At 44.8% G+C, this 17,349-nt stretch overlaps 1 pseudogene; it reads right to left on the bottom strand.

Moving 5' to 3' along the window:
* Positions 1 to 13,973: 13,973 nt before the first annotated feature.
* On the bottom strand, positions 13,974 to 14,092 carry LOC134937678 (5S ribosomal RNA; annotated as a pseudogene).
* Positions 14,093 to 17,349: the final 3,257 nt, after the last annotated feature.

The raw sequence follows: 17,349 nt of genomic DNA, 5'->3' as shown, positions 1-17,349 counted from the left end.
CCATTTCCATGTGTTGACCTTTTTTCCTGGGTCGACCATGTCAATGTCAATCAATAGTGGTCGAGATATTGACTGTCGACCTAATTCAGGTCAACCCATTGATCCATAACCAGGACACACAGACAGGGAGGGTCAAACAGGGAGTGTCTACATCATACTTGCCAACTCTTCCAGAAAGTCAGGGAGACTCCCTGAAATAGTAGCAATAACCCTGACAGCATGAAGAGTCTAGCAATCTCCCTTATTGTGCTTTACCCACATTATGTAGCTGTTATATACTTGGGAAAAAATAAATCAGAGATACAAACATTCACATGGAATCATTTACCTGCATTGCTTAGAGGCACGATGGGTCTAATTCATGTTTGTATGCAATGTTGATGTTCACGCAATCTTCCCGTGAATGCACTGCGCATCTTTGCAGTTGTGCGCACAGTGAGATTTTTAACATAGAGTGATTCACTGGAAAGGACCGTTTGTGGGAGGTGACTGGGAGTGGCGGCAAAACACAGGTGTGTCATGCCCTGTTTCAGGGCGTGTATCTGTCTTCAACTGCGATCATGTACATTGAGAAACATGGCGCCAATGTTGCTACTGCTGTGGCCAGTCCCGCGTAGCCATAGACCAGTTTAAGCAGTCACTGTTCCTCACTTTTGCGCTGGTGCTGCGTTTGTGCACGCAGATGCAGAGGACTTACGGTGGCTCTGGTGTGTGTCTATATTCTTTTCTGGGTGGCAGATTCACTTCATGTTTATCAGTTCTTTAGCCTGAAAATTCACAGCTGCTTAGGCATGTGAGTACAAACATGAATTAGGCCCAATGATCCAATATTTTTTTATTATCAAATAGTGTTTCCCATATATATATATATATATATATATATATATATATATATACATACACACAGTATAAATATATATATAATATTGGATTAGTCATAAGCTGCGCATTCAGATCTGACTCAGTCTCACATATAGGTAGGTTAATAAGTAGTCTGTATCCCAAGGATAGATGTATCCTGCCGCTATCTCTGTAGTAAAACCAGAGCCACTGGTTTAATACACATGTAATGAAAAGAAAGTGGAGGGCGCAGGTGTGAGTAGGAAAATAAAGATTCATTTTAATCACAATACATCTTAGCTTCAAATGTTCTGCTTAGTGCTCTCAAACGGTAAATAAGCCTCCAGAAAGCTCTCTCCCGTAGTCACTTGCAGAGCGGGTTTCAGGTGCCATGAGCAACGCTCGTAACTACACAGGGACCATCCAGGTGACGTCAGAACATCCAACGCTCCATAAGCCACGCCCAACGCGTTTCGTCAGAGGACTTCGTCATGGGGTGTGGCCCCGATCTTACTAGCAGTTGATTTATACCCATCAGGATCTAATACACCTGTAGTCTATTATAGACATGATTTGTCTATGGACTTAGTTACGTGGAAATTCACTGAATTAATACATAAATCGATACATCAATTTTGCAGTTTAACATATCAGAAAAAAAATAAATTCCAAACATTTCATAAACAATATATACAATTTAATTCACATATAGGCTTAATAGAGGCACCAACCAGCGCCATTTTCTTGTAATCCAATATTTCTCTATATCCCAACTCTATCCTTAACATCCAAAAACTATATTGTGTTCCCATTATTATCAGTTGCCCTTATACTGATTGCTAATATACTTCTACGCTGTTGGTGATTCTAAACAGCCTACACGTTCGCAAAAACAAAATAATATACCCCAGTAGATATGTCCCCAGTACATATGCCCCCAGTCACTTGTTGTTATGCCCCATTAGATATGCCCCCAGTCAGTTGTTATGCCCCATTAGATATGCCCCTAGTAGCGACGCTTACACACACACATTAAAAGAAAAAAAAACCCACAATACTCACCAGCCCCGCTCCTGCTTCCAGACCGTTGCCCTCCGCCTGGCCGTCCGCTCCTAGGAACTATGGGAGAGACGTCATCTTTCCCATAGCACCGCACAGCCGCACACTGCCAGAGCCGGAGCTCAGGAGTGAGCTCCTGCCTCTGGCTGCTGCTGAGGGGAAGAAGCCGGGCGCCCGCTAGTAACAAAACCTCAGCGGGCGCCCGGCATCTCACTCGGTTTGGTAAGCCTGGCCGGGCCGGATCAAGAGGTTCCCCACTCCTGGTTTAAATGAACAGCTCAATTTAAGTTGCTTTCTATAATTTTAATTATATATACATATATAATTATTCTTAGAAATTTCCCCTATCTCTGGTTACTCCTTTTTTAGCAGTTCGATAACATTTGATACTATATGTTGAGAAGTGTAACTGTTTCCAGTAACTGTTACTATGATTCTGCATTGCTACAAGATTAGTAACTTTGTATCAAGCTTGCCTATTTAACACGGCACCATTTAGTTGGGGAAAACATTGTTTATTTTTTGCTTAGTGCTGCTTAGCAACGGAGGTGCGAGGAATGAGCGAACTGAAGCGTGCGTCCCAATCCTGTGACGTCACCACATCCCGAAGAGCAGCAGCAGCAGACGGAGCACAGTCAATCACGGGGTGAAGGTATATAGGTAAGATCACTTTTGTACTGTATTTTGTCCTGACAAAAGATTTCTGAATTAAATCTGAAACGTTGACAGTTTATGGTGTACAGCGCCTGATTAATATCGTCAGTGGAAGCCCTGTGAGTGCCACTTAACTCTAACCCAGCTATGTGTATGTATATATATATATATATATATATATATATACTGTATGTGCTAAACTACAACTGCTTAGGGGCTCATTTACATTTGAATGTAAGTACATTTTATGACATGCCTCTCACAGTAGCGGATTTACCGATATGCTGGCAAAGCAGTTGCTTAGGGCCTGGCGGGTCGCAGGGGGGACCGCCTACAGGGATCTAAAATGGACTCAGAGCAGCCAAACGTTTGATTATGCTGGGCTCCTTGGTGAATAGTTTCATCCCTGGCTGCTGTCAGCATAATGCTTGAACAGCTGACAGGATTGGCGCACGCTTGTCTCCTGTTGTGCTGCAGCAGGGGACAGTGCTGTGCCCAGGGCGGTAGCAGCAGTGCCGGGGTGGATGGAAGTATCGCAGGGATTACAGACTTCTCCAGTAGCAGCTCAGTATAGCAGTCACAGGATTACGGAAGCCACTGCAGCGCAAGGGATTAGCGCTCCCTACCAGCCCCTGAGTGAGGACACCAGGGAGCATTAGCCGGCAGCACGGATCCACCAACTGAGGGAGGCAGCTATGGAGTGGGCCCATTGGCTTCCACCAAGGACAAGAAGCCGAAGAGTCAAGAGGAAAGGGGAGAGAAGTCCAAGGAATATGTAAATTTGCAGCAGTTCTGGTGACAGTGTCAGTGCCTCCCCCTATCCGCCAGTGCCGTCCCCCCTCTGTCAGTGCCTCCCTCTTCCACTTTATCACCGTGCAATTATCACTCTCCAGGGCTTGATAAATCTGGGCCAAAGTACCAGCCAATCATCTCCTAACTGCCATGTCAGGAGCTGGTAGCCTCATCCACTTTTTTTTCTCTCCAAGGCTTGCGAAATAGACAACAAAGTACCAACCAATCAGCTCTAAAGATCGGATTTGGGTCTTTTTACAAGCCGCCGAGGACTGAAAATTATTGATGTCAGTTTGCAGTCCAAAAAGACACAATGCATTGGTCATGACTGACATTTAAAAGCCCACATCGGTTCCCATCGGATTTTAAACCTCTATGCCACAACAGATTCAACGGTAAATCTGCCAACAATCTGCTGCAGAGGTGAATCCCTGTACAGATCACTATAATCTATGCAATTTTGTTACTTTAAAATGTATAGAAGATGTTAAAAATAGAAAAAAATATGGGATTCCCCCAACAAATCCATAACCTGTCCCAGACCTCTAAGGCTAGACTGGTATTAGAAAATAGGAGGGGGAGGGGCACAGCTCCCCCTATTTAAGAATAACCAGCACCAGGCTGAACAACTCGGAGGGTTGACGCTATAGCAGGTGGACTACTTTACATTATGGCAGCCAGACCCAAACTGGCCAAACTGCAATCCCTAAGGAAGTAGGCACAACTCCCCCCACCCCCCACCAAAAAAAAAAGGATGTCCCCTCTTCTCAAGGACAACCTGGGCTTTGGATGCGAAGCTAATAGTCAATAAATTTAATAATATAAATAAGTTAAATAATATTGTTTTTTACAGATGGACTACAAGTGCCTGCAAGCTTGCCTCGGCTTGATGACACTTGTTGAATTACAAGTGCCAGCATGTCTGGACATTAAGGGGCATGTTTATCACTATCCACATCTCAGATGTGATGGGATAAATTTGCCTAAATTCGCAATGCGTAATACGCAAGCATGTATCAAATATTGCATGCAGGGATAGATCTTACAAGAAAGCTCTATCCCTGCAATCCCCTCCAAGAATTTTTCAGGGTATAAGTCTGACTGTGTATGTGTTGCTGGCTGCTCTCCCGTTCCCCAGCTGCGCTTCTGCCCCGTGCCACCTCTCCCTAGTTAGAAGAAATAAAATTCAACTCACCTGCGGCAGGATTGCTGATCGCTGTCTCCTTCTCTGTGACCTAGGGGTCTATTCATAGAGCAGTGAAAAGCCCTGTTGTGCGCTAAACAGGGCTTTTCTCTGCTCCCTCTAATTCATGTAGCATCTTACCGCCCCTCTAGCAGCTGTTTTCTCTACCTTGCTCCTGTCCCCGCAGCTGAATCGCAACACCATTCTAATGAATGGTATTTGCAATTCATGTAGGCACGGAAAGCTGTGCTTTCCGCTTTGCCCCTGACTTTGGTTTCGCCATTTCAGGATGGCGTAGACTGGCAGCAGAATGTAGAAGGGCAGCGGACTGCTATCTCCCCGCCCCCTTCTCTGATGCCAGCCAATCAGAGGAGACCAGGGCATATGCAGTTATGCATATGCCGGGTCTCCTGACTGGCCGCCGCTGCTGCCCTGATGACTAGTCACTGCTCTCCTTCCCCCGCCACTGCTAAAATGTGACCCGACATATACATATGCCGGGTCACCTCCTCCTTGCTGCCCTTGCTCAGCTGTTTGTCGGCTTCGATGCGATGTATAGCTGTAATAAGTAGCAATTCATGTATACTCACCCTTCCGACGAAGCACTGCGGTGGTCGAAGCACTGCGGTGTCTGGGCTCCTGCGGTGAGATCTTCTCCAGCGGTCCCTCCCTGCGATACGCGGTGTCCAGCGGCGGGTCCCTTTGCGCATGCGCAGCTTGCTGACCTCCCGGCAGGCCACAGTGGTTGCTGGGAGGTCGGGGGCGGAGCCAGCGCAAGGTGCCGAGCAGCGATCAGGGAAGCATTGAGCTTCCCTGCCGTCTCCGCACCCCAGTTCAGGTTACGCCGTCCTGAGATGGCGAACCTGAACTCCATGGAGAAGCGGAAAGCAGAGCTTTCCGCACCTTCATGAATCGCACTCGCCATACAAAGGTATGGTGATGCGATTCAGGCACAGAGCGGGGGTACCGCCCCATGGTAACCCGCTCTGTGAATTGCAGTAGGCAGAGAAAAGCCCTGTTTAACGCAAAACAGGGCTTTTCTCTGCTGCATGAATAAGGGATCCGGTCTGAAGATCGACAGTGTCTAGGTCGACAATGTTTAGGTCGACCACTATAGGTCGACAGTCACTAGGTCGACATGGATGGAAGGTCGACAGGGTTTCTAGGTCGACATGTTCTAGGTCGACAGGTCTAAAGGTCGACATGAGTTTTTCAAAAAAAATTCTTTTTTTGAATTTTTTCATACTTAACGATCCACGTGGACTACGATTGGAACGGTAAAGTGTGCCGAGCGAAGCGGCAGCGGAGCGAAGGCACCATGCCCGAAGCATGGCGAGCGAAGCGAGCCATGCGAGGGGACGCGGTGCACTAATTTGGGATCCCGGTCACTCTACGAAGAAAACGACACAAAAAAAAATCCTCATGTCGACCTTTAGACCTGTCGACCTAGCACATGTCGACCTAGAAACCCTGTCGACCTTCCATCCATGTCGACCTAGTGACTGTCGACCTATAGTGGTCGACCTAAACTTTGTCGACCTAGACACTGTCGATTTAATGAACCACACCCCATGAATAGACCCCCTAGTCAGCTGATCTGTGCTGTCAGCTGAGCTGCAGGTGAAAAAGCCTGCCGGGAACTCACGGATCACCAGACCCTGGGTTCAGGCAAGTTTCTTTTTTTTTATTTTCTTTTTAACTATTTACTTTCACTGTGATCAGCCTTTGGTCTATAAGATACACATGGCTGATCACAGAAGCCTACTCTGTGCTTTGCTATGCCTGTCAGCAGGCAAGAGGTACAGAGCAGGAGTAGGTGAAATGGGAGAAACTTGCATTATCTTATTATCGCATTACCTTATTATCGCAAGGCTCCACCTGGTATTATTTTACAATTTACTTGAGTGAATATGTATGGGGAAAAATGTGAATTTAAGGGCCTTGCAAAAAATCCTCCAAAAGCCCTTAATACATTGAGGTGATTCTAAAATAATGTGAAAACGGGTGTAAAAATGCTCTGTCCCAGCAAATGCCTATAAGTAAAGTGCATTGGTGTACAACCATCAGTGGGGCCAATAGCAGAGGCATCAATAGGCTCCCTCTACAGTAAACTTCGTGCAAAAGTAGCCCATAGGCAACTACAGTATAAGCATTAGCTTCTGAGGCCAAGGTCTAAAAATTGTTTGCATTCCGGAGCTTGTTAAATATGATAGAAACCCATGGAAGATGCTTTTGTAGTCGGAAATGGAAGGACCTCTCTCCTTGTTACACCTAGGGTATAGTTAGATTTTGTGGGTTCCCCGGAAAATGTCCGTTTTCAGTGGCGCACACAGGGGGGGTTTCCGAGTACCTCCCCCCCCCCCCTGATGAGCCGAATTTTCTATTTTTGAGACGAAGACACAGCTGTCTTCGTCTCAGCTAAAAGCCACGATCATGTACGCGATCGCGGCCGTGAAGCTGCTTCCCTGCTGCAGCAACAGAGAGCTACTTCACTGTATGTACAGTAGCTCTCTTCTTACAGAATGCCCGGCAGGGAGCTGCTGGCTGCGCATGCTCAGCTACAGCAGCTCCCTCCATCCTCACGCTCCTGCCCATCTGCTCCCAGCCCCTGGTGGGGAAAACAATGTGTGCATGTAAATATTTGTTTGTAGTTATGTATGTATGTGTGCTTGTGTATGTATGTATGTATGTATGTATGTGTGTTAGTGTAAATATGTATGAATGTATATACATATATATGTGTGTGTGTGTGTGTGTGTGTGTGTGTGTGTGTGTGTGTGTGTGTGTGTGTGTGTGTGTGTGTGTATATATATATATTACAAATAGAAATGGATTCTCGTGGGAGCCAATATGCCTTTTGTATGACAATAATTAAAAGTTTTTATTGTACAGAAACAAACGATATTTATCCTAAGCGTTCGTTATTGACACAACCTTCTAAAAATTCATATAAAACAATATTACAATCTTATACATAAATTACAGTTGGATGTGAGGATTTTACAGCCAGGTGATCACAGTCAGAACTCGAAATGGATGTATCTCCAACCAGATGTTTGTGATAAGGACTTTGTTAACCAGACGTTGTATGTATGTGTGTGTGTGTAAATATGTGTGTGTGTATATATATATATATATATATATATATATATATATACACACACGCACACATACGTATACATAGACAACACCCCCTCCCCTCACAGAAACTCCCCTCGCTAAATCCTGCATTTTCCCCTGGTTTTCTGTGGATTTCCTGCAAAATAGTTTTATTAAATATGCATAATATTCTGGTCACACCCATATAAAGTAGACTGATAAATGCCAACAGCCCCTTCTTCCCAGTCACAAAGGTGGTAAAAGCATTGCATAAAATCTTATGTAACAAAATATTTACATATAATTGATTTCCGCACAGACACACAGCATGACACAATCTAGTGACAATGAAGGAAAAGACAATGTCACTGGTATGATACTGCAGAATGCAGGAAACACATCATTTCCTTTGTTTCACTGTTACAGCAACTACGAACATACAGTACCTCTGTAAGCCACTGTTACTGCTCCGGAAATAAACAGTCTTTTTATTTTTATCCAGTGTGCATTTGATCTGTTCAGCCTGAAAACTTTATATAATTTTGTATTTGAGACTGTTTACCAAGTGCCCTTTTACTTAAGTCACATGCATGATTTTAATTTAAATACATTTCATATATTTTAAATGTGTAATTGATGCCATAGCTACTTCACGCTCTGGTTACAATTCAGCTGAGATATTCAGACATGTCTGTAATCTTGAGCCTTGATCTAATCTGCAGGAACTGATGATAAATACATTTCCAAATGTGACAATGCGGCTCACTCGACAACGTGTGCCTTTATGCTAATGCCGCAGTCATATGTGCCTTTATGCTAATGGCGCAACCTTGTGTGCCTTTATGCTAATGCCGCAGTCATATGTGCCTTTATGCTAATGGCGCAACCTTGTGTGCCTTTATGCTAATGCCGCAGTCATATGTGCCTTTATGCTAATGGCGCAACCTTGTGTGCCTTTATGCTAATGGCGCAACCTTGTGTGCCTTTATGCTAATGCCGCAGCCGCGTGTGCCTTTATTGTAATGCCTCAGCTCTGCATGCTTTTATGCTAATGCCCAGTCGCGCGTGCCTTTAAGCTAATGCCGCAGCCGTGTGTGCCTTTATGATAATGCCGAAGCCGCATGTGCCTTTATGCTAATGCCGCAGCCATGCGTGCCCTTATGCTAATGCTGCTGACACGTGTGCCTTTATTGTAATGCCTCAGCTCTGCATGCTTTTATGCTAATGCCCAGCCGCGTGTGCCTTTATGCTAATGCTGCAGCAATGTGTGCCTTTATGCCAGTGGTCAGGGAACAGGGGTAAATTACCCGAAATAGGGTAAAAATGAAATTCTTGGGGGTAATGGACGGTCGCGCTGCCGAGACACAGCCCCATCCAGCACCGTCCGGCTTGCAATGTGACGTGCTGATGTCACACCGCGCTCCCTCATGCCCGCCCATCCTCCTACGCTGTCCTGTCCTCCCACCCGCGGCCCGCCAACCCAAACACAGAACTTGAAGTGTTCTGTGGCTGACCGATGACGGAGTTCTGCAGGATCAGACAGTGGCCCACCTAACAGTGGGAAATTCCCACTGACATTACTGAGGTGAGGATGTGACCATCTGTCTACCTTAAGTCGATTTCGACCTCATCCATCTTTCTTACATTCACTCTGGTGTTTTGGAGAGAAAGTGTTAATTAACCCATTCATTGCCAAAAAATAATTGGCAAAAATAATAAAAAATGTATATATATATATATATATATATATATATATATATACACTGCTCAAAAAAATAAAGGGAACACTTAAACAACACAATGTTACTCCAAGTCAATCATACTTCTGTGAAATCAAACTGTTCACTTAGGAAGCAACACTAATTGACAATCAATTTCACATGCTGTTGTGCAAATGGAATAGACAACAGGTGGAAATTATAGACAATTAGCAAGACCCCCCTAATAAAGGAGTTGTTCTGTAGGTGGTGACCACAGACCACTTCTCAGCTCCTATGCTTTCTGGCTGATGTTTTGGTTACTTTTGAAAGCTGGCAGTGCTTTCATTTTAGTGGTAGCATGAGACGGAGTCTACAACCCACACAAGTGGCTCAGGTAGTGCAGCTCATCAAGGATGGCACATCAATGCAAGCTGTGGCAAGAAGGTTTGCTGTGTCTGTCAGCGTAGTGTCCAGAGCATGGAGGAGCTACCAGGAGACAGGCCAGTACATCAGGAGACGTGGAGGAGGCCGTAGGAGGGCAACAACCCAGCAGCAGGACCGCTACCTCTGCCTTTGTGCAAGGAGGAACAGGAGGAGCACTGCCAGAGCCCTGCAAAATGACCTCCAGCAAGCCACAAATGTGCATGTGTCTACTCAAACGATCAGAAACAGACTCCATGAAGGTGGTATGAGGGCCCGACGTCCACAGGTGGGGGTTGTGCTTACAGCCCAACACCGTGCAGGACATTTGGCATTTGCCAGAGAACACCAAGATTGGCAAATTCGCCACTGGCGCCCTGTGCTCTTCACAGATGAAAGCAGGTTCTCACTGAGCACATGTGACAGATGTGACAGAGTCTGGAGACGCCAAGGAGAATGTTCTGCTGCCTGCAACATCCTCCAGCATGACCGGTTTGGCAGTGGGTCAGTAATGGTGTGGGGTGGCATTTCTTTGGGGGGCCGCACAGCCCTCCATGTGCTCGCCAGAGGTAGCCTGACTGTCATTAGGTACCGAGATTAAATCCTCAGACCCCTTGTGAGACCATATGCTGGTGCGGTTGGCCCTGGGTTCCTCCTAATGCAAGACAATGCTAGACCTCATGTGGCTGGAGTGTGTCAGCAGTTCCTGCAAGACGAAGGCATTGATGCTATGGACTGGCCCGTCTGGTCCCCAGACCTGAATCCAATTGAGCACATCTGGGACATCATGTCTCGCTCCATCCACCAATGCCACGTTGCACCACAGACTGTCCAGGAGTTGGCGGATGCTTTAGTCCAGGTCTGGGAGGAGATCCCTCAGGAGACCATCCGCCACCTCATCAGGAGCATGCCCAGGCGTTGTAGGGAGGTCATACAGGCACGTGGAGGCCACACACACTACTGAGCCTCATTTTGACTTGTTTTAAGGACATTACATCAAAGTTGGATCAGCCTGTAGTGTGTTTTTCCACTTTAATTTTGAGTGTGACTCCAAATCCAGACCTCCATGGGTTAATAAATTTGATTTCCATTGATAATTTTTGTGTATTTTGTTGTCAGCAGATTTAACTATGTAAAGAACAAAGTATTTAATAAGAATATTTCATTAATTCAGATCTAGGATATGTTATTTTAGTTAATAATAAGATAATTACCGCGCTTATGTGTGTTTATGTTAGCAGCTCCATACAATAAAAACCAATGATAAAACACTAAATAAGAGCGCTTGATTATTTTAAATGGTGTATTGAACGCACATACATGTAAAAAAAATTTTTGGTTAATAACAATGTTCAAGCTCTTTTTTGAAAAGGTGGTGGAACGGAGATAATTGATGGTATTAGTACCCCAATTGAGATTGTGTTGGACAGTCCTTTTTCACGGGTAACTCTCTCCCTACTATCCCTATTAGTACCTCTCGCGGCTCGATGTTCACAGCATCAGTGTCCACCGCGGATGTAGCTGGTCCCGTCTCTCCCGTTGCTGCGGCCGCTCCGGCTTGTGTTTCTCGTGATGTTTTCTTGCTTGGGAGCGTGTCAGCGTGTCAGTGTTTGCATACACTGATAGAATGTCCTCCGTTATGCACCATATAGTATCCAACGCGTTTCGGGTTCCAAAACCCTTTAACTAGGATATTGTTTGTCTGTTTAAACTTCCTATTTATACTTCAAAAACTTTATTAATGTTACTTAAAAACAGGAAATGTTCAAAAAGGAAGGTATGTGCGTTCAATACACCATTTAAAATAATCAAGCGCTCTTATTTAGTGTTTTATGTTATTTCAGTGTTCCCTTTTTTTTTTTGAGCAGTGTATATATGGGTGGTATTTAGTTTGCCGGCTGTAGGGATCCCGGCGCACAGTATACCGGCGCCGGAATCCCGACACCTGGCATACCTACACCTTTTCTCCCTCTTGGGGGTCCACGACCCCCCTGGAGAGAGAATAGATAGCGTGGCACACGTGACAAGCGCAGCGAGCCCGCAAGGGGCTCATTTGCGCTCACCCAGCTGTCAGTATGCCGGCAGTCGGGATTCCGGTGCTGGTATGCTGGCCGCCAGCATACCATACTACACATATATATATATATCTATATATCTCTCTATATATATATATCCCTTGATGAAGTCAGCATGACGAAACGCATTGGTCAGCCTGTCTGACCTCTAATTCAGATACAATACTTATCTTACTTGCATTGCTTGAGTTGCTTAAGTCTGTTTTTATATATAGACAAAGTCCCAAAAAAATTTCAAAAGTCACTTTTGAAGTTTGCTCCAAACATTTTTATACCATACTCACAGTACCAATAAATGCAAGGCTTCACAGGGTTTGCATGCAGTCATTGTGCAACGTTTCGGTTAACAAATAACCTTTGTCAAGCTTTTCAACATTATAAGCCAACAGCAGTAGCAGCAAAGCAGAGTTAATGCAGTGGAATTAGCATACCTGTTCCACAAGAGCCTCTTAAGTACCCCCGCATGTGTGTGCCGCGCGGCCACGGCGTGCGTTCCATTCACACAGATAAGCGCTCCACACAGCGGATGTCCACGGGAGCGCGTCACTTCCGCTTCCACTCAAAGATCGGCTATGGAACGCATATGCGTTCCACCTCCCGTCATCCCCCCAGAACTCCGGATATCAACAGTGTGTAGATCAGTGTGGAACGCACATGCGCTCCACACACCAGATTACATACGATACCAATTAATAATTTACTGTTATATATTTGGAAGGAGAGTATCTTAAATACATTTTTCTTAGTACACGCAAATATTCACACCAGCAAGGGAACATCAAGAGGCTACTTGTATTATAGCAAAAAGCTATAAAGACATCATTATTGTGTAATCTAAATACAGTATACATAAGACAAACATACATGCAAAACACATATACCAAAATTAAAGAATATGTATATATATGAAAAAATTAAAAACAAATGTGGTGTAGCTAATCATACTGGTTTAACCCAGGAAATTTTTCAACACTAACTGCTCGTTCAGACCCCAGGGGCAATTGTGTCCAACCTAAAGATCCACTCAGCCTCTCATTTATGTAATTCTAAGACCCAATCACCACCTCTTATTGATGGCGGTATCCAATCAATGATTCTACACCGGAGAGTCGGTATTTGGTGCCCTAGTTCCATCCAATGTCTTGCCACTGGTTTATCCGAACTTCCCGTCTCAATTGCCTGACGGATCGTACTTCTGTGGTTGGCCATTCGATCTCTAAAATTCCTTTTTGTAAGGCCTACATAGGCCAACCCACAAGGGCAAGTAATCAGATAGATAACATGGTCCATCAGGCAGTGCAGGCAATGTTTTATCGGAATTTGCACACCACTATGTGGATGTGGAAAAGTTGGTCCAGAGATCATGGACCTACAGGTTGTACAGTCCAGTCACTTAAAACAACCTTTTTTGGTAGATCTTAACCAAGTACCACCCTTATCTTTTGTCAGGTTCATCAATGGTCTCATGACTAGACAAGGGGCGATCAGGCACCAGTCAAATTGATACAGTATTGATACGAGAGAACCAAAATCGGACAAATAGACACTCCAAAATTGGAAAGAAAAGAAAAAAACACCATTTTTTTTACTTAAGTGGATGACGTTGTCCTTGTTGGTGGTGCGCCCAGAGCCAGAGAGTACATGTACTGGAAAGAGGGAGAGAGAGAAGGCTCTTGTGTGGGCGCACTCTTTAGAAAAAAAGGAAAATTCCTATGACATATGAAAAGAATTACTTAAAACATAGTTTTTAATGTTGACGTTTAAAACGAAATTACCCATATAATTGATCCATATGAAATAAGGATATGATGATTGAAGTTTAAAAATGTTCTGGTCTGTTTAATCACTATGTGTGATTGGAATGGTTGTAGACATTTGATCGTCTTACCTTCATTTCCCCTGACCAGTACAGAATATCTGTATTGATGGGACCGAGGAGTGGTCATAAAGGATTATTTGATAAGTACGTCCCAATAGGGCTACTTAAATTCAAGAATTAATGGTCACCTGCATTCAAAAGGACCTGACTTTCTGACGTAAGCCACAATAATTAGTCGTAAGCCTCAAATATGAAGAAATATCATAGAAGTAAGAAATAGTGGTGATACTGCTGTTGGCGTCGCAACTCACATAGAAAGGGAAATAATCCCTGCTCTACAACACCAGGTATTCGCAGGAAGTCTCCTCTCCCGGTACTAACCTGGCCCAACGCTGTTTGGCTTCCAAGATCGGACGAGATCGGGCATTGGCAGCGTGGTATGATAGTAGAGAATTTATATGATAGTACACCAATGAGAGTGCACCTATATAAGAAATAAGAGAAAGAAAAAAAGTGTGGAGACAGTTTGCAAAGCCAAGAAAGAGATGAATGAGTAAAGTGGAAATATGTGGATCTACTTTCTACGTTAGGCACGGCTCATCAAATCCCACAACTGTGGTACTGTGCTCCGTGGATCGCAGATGAGAGTCCACGGAAAAATAGTAAAGCATGAGCAAGAGGTGCAAAATCTATGAGTTTGGTTAAATTGTCTGACAAAAGGACAGTACAAAAAACCGGTAAGAAATTGGGTTAGGGATCAGATAGATAATACGTTAATTGTCTGTGTCACCAGAGAAATTAGCCATGAACAGTACACGCTGGGATTAGCACATAGGGAAAAAGAAAAAGAAAAAATTGCTTTCCAATATTTGAATCCATAGCTTGTTACTCAGACTGGGCAGGCAATGCAATCATGGTATTTAAGCATCAATTTGAGGAATCTCATGATAATCATAATACATCCTGAACTGAATGTGGAATTTCATTCAAGTTTGGAAAATCAAGTATATGAATCCCACAGACTAAGCCAGGGAAACAGTTGTATTGTCAGTAACAAAAGAAGCACTGAGGATCACAGTGAATAAAAAAAAATCCTATAGCAATATACTGGCCTCTGCTGGTGAGAACTCAGGCAAACAGTGTGAGATATCTAACAATTATGAGAAAATTATTATATATGTGTGTGTACAGCTGCTGTTAGGAAATAGAGCTTATAGCAGCAATCTGTATGTATACTACACAGGTCTACTAGGATATGTGGTGAAATACAACATATTATTAAACACACATATAGTGTTGCTGCCTGTGTATATTATACACAGGACAGCAGTGGGCATACGATCACCAGGGTTGAAAAGATCAGAATGGGCAGGTCAGGGCATCATCAGGTACCAGTGCAGGAGCCAAGAGTTCACTCCATATGCGGTCCCCCCTGTGGAAGACGCGTTTCGCCCTGGCGGGCTTGTTCACTTCCGGGTTTGGAGGGGTAAGTGGGGAACGGGGTTTTAAGGCAGCTCATATGTAAATACTGACCAATTATCTGAGGATTTGGGCGCGATGGGCTGGAGCTAACAGCTGCCGCTACGGAGCGCCGGTCAGCTGTGATTGTGACGGAGCGTGACGCGGATTAGGAGGCGGGAGTTGTGAGGTCTGAGGCGCCATGGTACTAGCTGGCTATTCACACACATATGGTGGGAATGGTCAGGTGGCCCTAAACAGCCGCGAGATCGCGGGCGCCATCTTGGTAGAGGGCAAAATATATAATAGAACAGAAAGGCCCTAGGCGCCATCTTGGTAGATGGCAGATGTATAATACAAGAAACAGGAGGAAGGGGACGCTAATAAAGAGATAAATAAGAAGCCAGGTTAGGGGAACAATGTAATAGGAAAGAGACCCAGGTAGAGAATATTGGTGAGGGACAATGGAGATGACATGGGATTTGCATTGATCAGGGAATTGATCAAATTAGCGTCTGACATTAACAGGATAGAAATCTAATTGGGTCAATAAAGGTGTGGGAAATATGGATGTATATGATAATTGTAATAAAACATAATGTGGTAAAAGTTAAACACCAGTGAATGTAAATTGAGCCTACAGTACTAAATATGGTCCCGGGATCATTGCCTGGATATGGGTGTGGGTAGGGGATAAGGTGGGGTAGAGGGAGGGATGGTTAGGGTATATGGGTGGCCGTGTTTGGTGTTATTGGGGGGGACAGTTTGAAGGTGACATAATGTAGGTGAGGGGTGGGAGGGGAAAGGAGACACTGGCACTCACTGGAGGGTAAGATGAGCGGGGTATGTACCGGAGGGGGAGGGGTGAAATGATTAAGAGAGGTGGGAAAGGAGAAAGAAAGGATGTGCGTTGGGATTAAGTGAGGAAGGTGCAAACTGGTAGGATGGACCAGTGAAAGGGTACCTGTGGGTGTTGTACTGATAGAGGGATATAAAGAATGTGGAAGAAGGTTGGACAAATGAAAAATGAGAATAGATAAAATTGGGAAAAGGGGAATGTGAGAGGCAGAAGTGTTATCAGGACCGTGTTACTCTATATGGGGCTGTATGGATCTAGGGAGTGGGGAGAGGGTGGGAGGATGGGCTGGACAGGGAAGTGGGGGTTTGTAGTGGGACGGAGGGGTGGGGTGGAAGGGGGGAAGGGAGGGGGGCGGGTGGAAAAATTAAGAGTTAGGGAACTGGAGCTGGTTGCAATTCTATAAGGATTGTTCAAAGGAAAACAGCATAATTGATGTTTTCATTCAGGCCGAAGGGCCTGAGGCTGTTGAGACGAAAAATCCATTCGCTCTCTTTCTTGTAGAGTTCCTTGGTAATGTCCCCATCTCGTATGCCCAAGTGGACACGATCTAGGCCAAAGGCTTTGAATTCCTTGATAGATCCCTTGTGGTGAAAGTGAAAATGCCTGGCAACAGAAGTGAGTTGTTTCATACGGGCAAGGTCTTTTACTGCATTACGGATGTTGCCCAGGTGTTCCAGGACTCTCTCTTTGAGTTTTCGTGTAGTCATGCCAACATATTTAAGATTACATCCGCAGGTTATGCAGTGAATTCTGAGGAACATCTCCAAGTCTTGATTGACTCTCTCTGTACTTCCATTGGTTTGAGGATGATATGCCGTTGAGAATTTTAACTGTACCCGTAGGGCAGCACAGAGAGCCGTCCAGAATCTAGCCACGAACTGGACTCCCCGGTCAGAAACAATTTCGGTCAGAAGACCGTGGGACTTGAAGATCTCTGCAATGAAAAGCTGAGCTAACTCGGGTGCGGTGGGAAGACCCTTAAGAGGTACGAAACGAGCCATCTTAGAGAAGCGGTCTATGATTACCCAAATAGTAGTAAATCCTTTACAAGAGGGTAAATCCTTGATGAAGTCCATAGAAAGGTGGGTCCATGGCATCTTAGGAATAGTTAGGGGTATTAGCTCTCCCGCTGGCCGAAGACGAGGGATCTTATGCTGTGCACACTTGGTGCAGGAGGCGATATAAGAGGAAACATCAGACTTCAGTGCAGGCCACCAATACGAGCGTTGGATAAGGTCGGTTGTCTTATGGACTCCAGCATGACCGGAAAACCGAGAGGTATGGGCCCAGGTCAGTAATTTCTTCCGAAGGTGAGGAGGTACTAACACTTTTCCCAATGGAGGCTGTAGTTTAGTGGAGGTGAAGTTCCCGAGACTCCAATACAGGCTGAG

The sequence above is a fragment of the Pseudophryne corroboree genome, chromosome 6, assembly GCF_028390025.1.
Source record: "Pseudophryne corroboree isolate aPseCor3 chromosome 6, aPseCor3.hap2, whole genome shotgun sequence".
NCBI classification, from domain to species: Eukaryota; Metazoa; Chordata; class Amphibia; order Anura; family Myobatrachidae; genus Pseudophryne; species Pseudophryne corroboree.
This window is presented reverse-complemented; position numbering and strand designations above follow the sequence as displayed.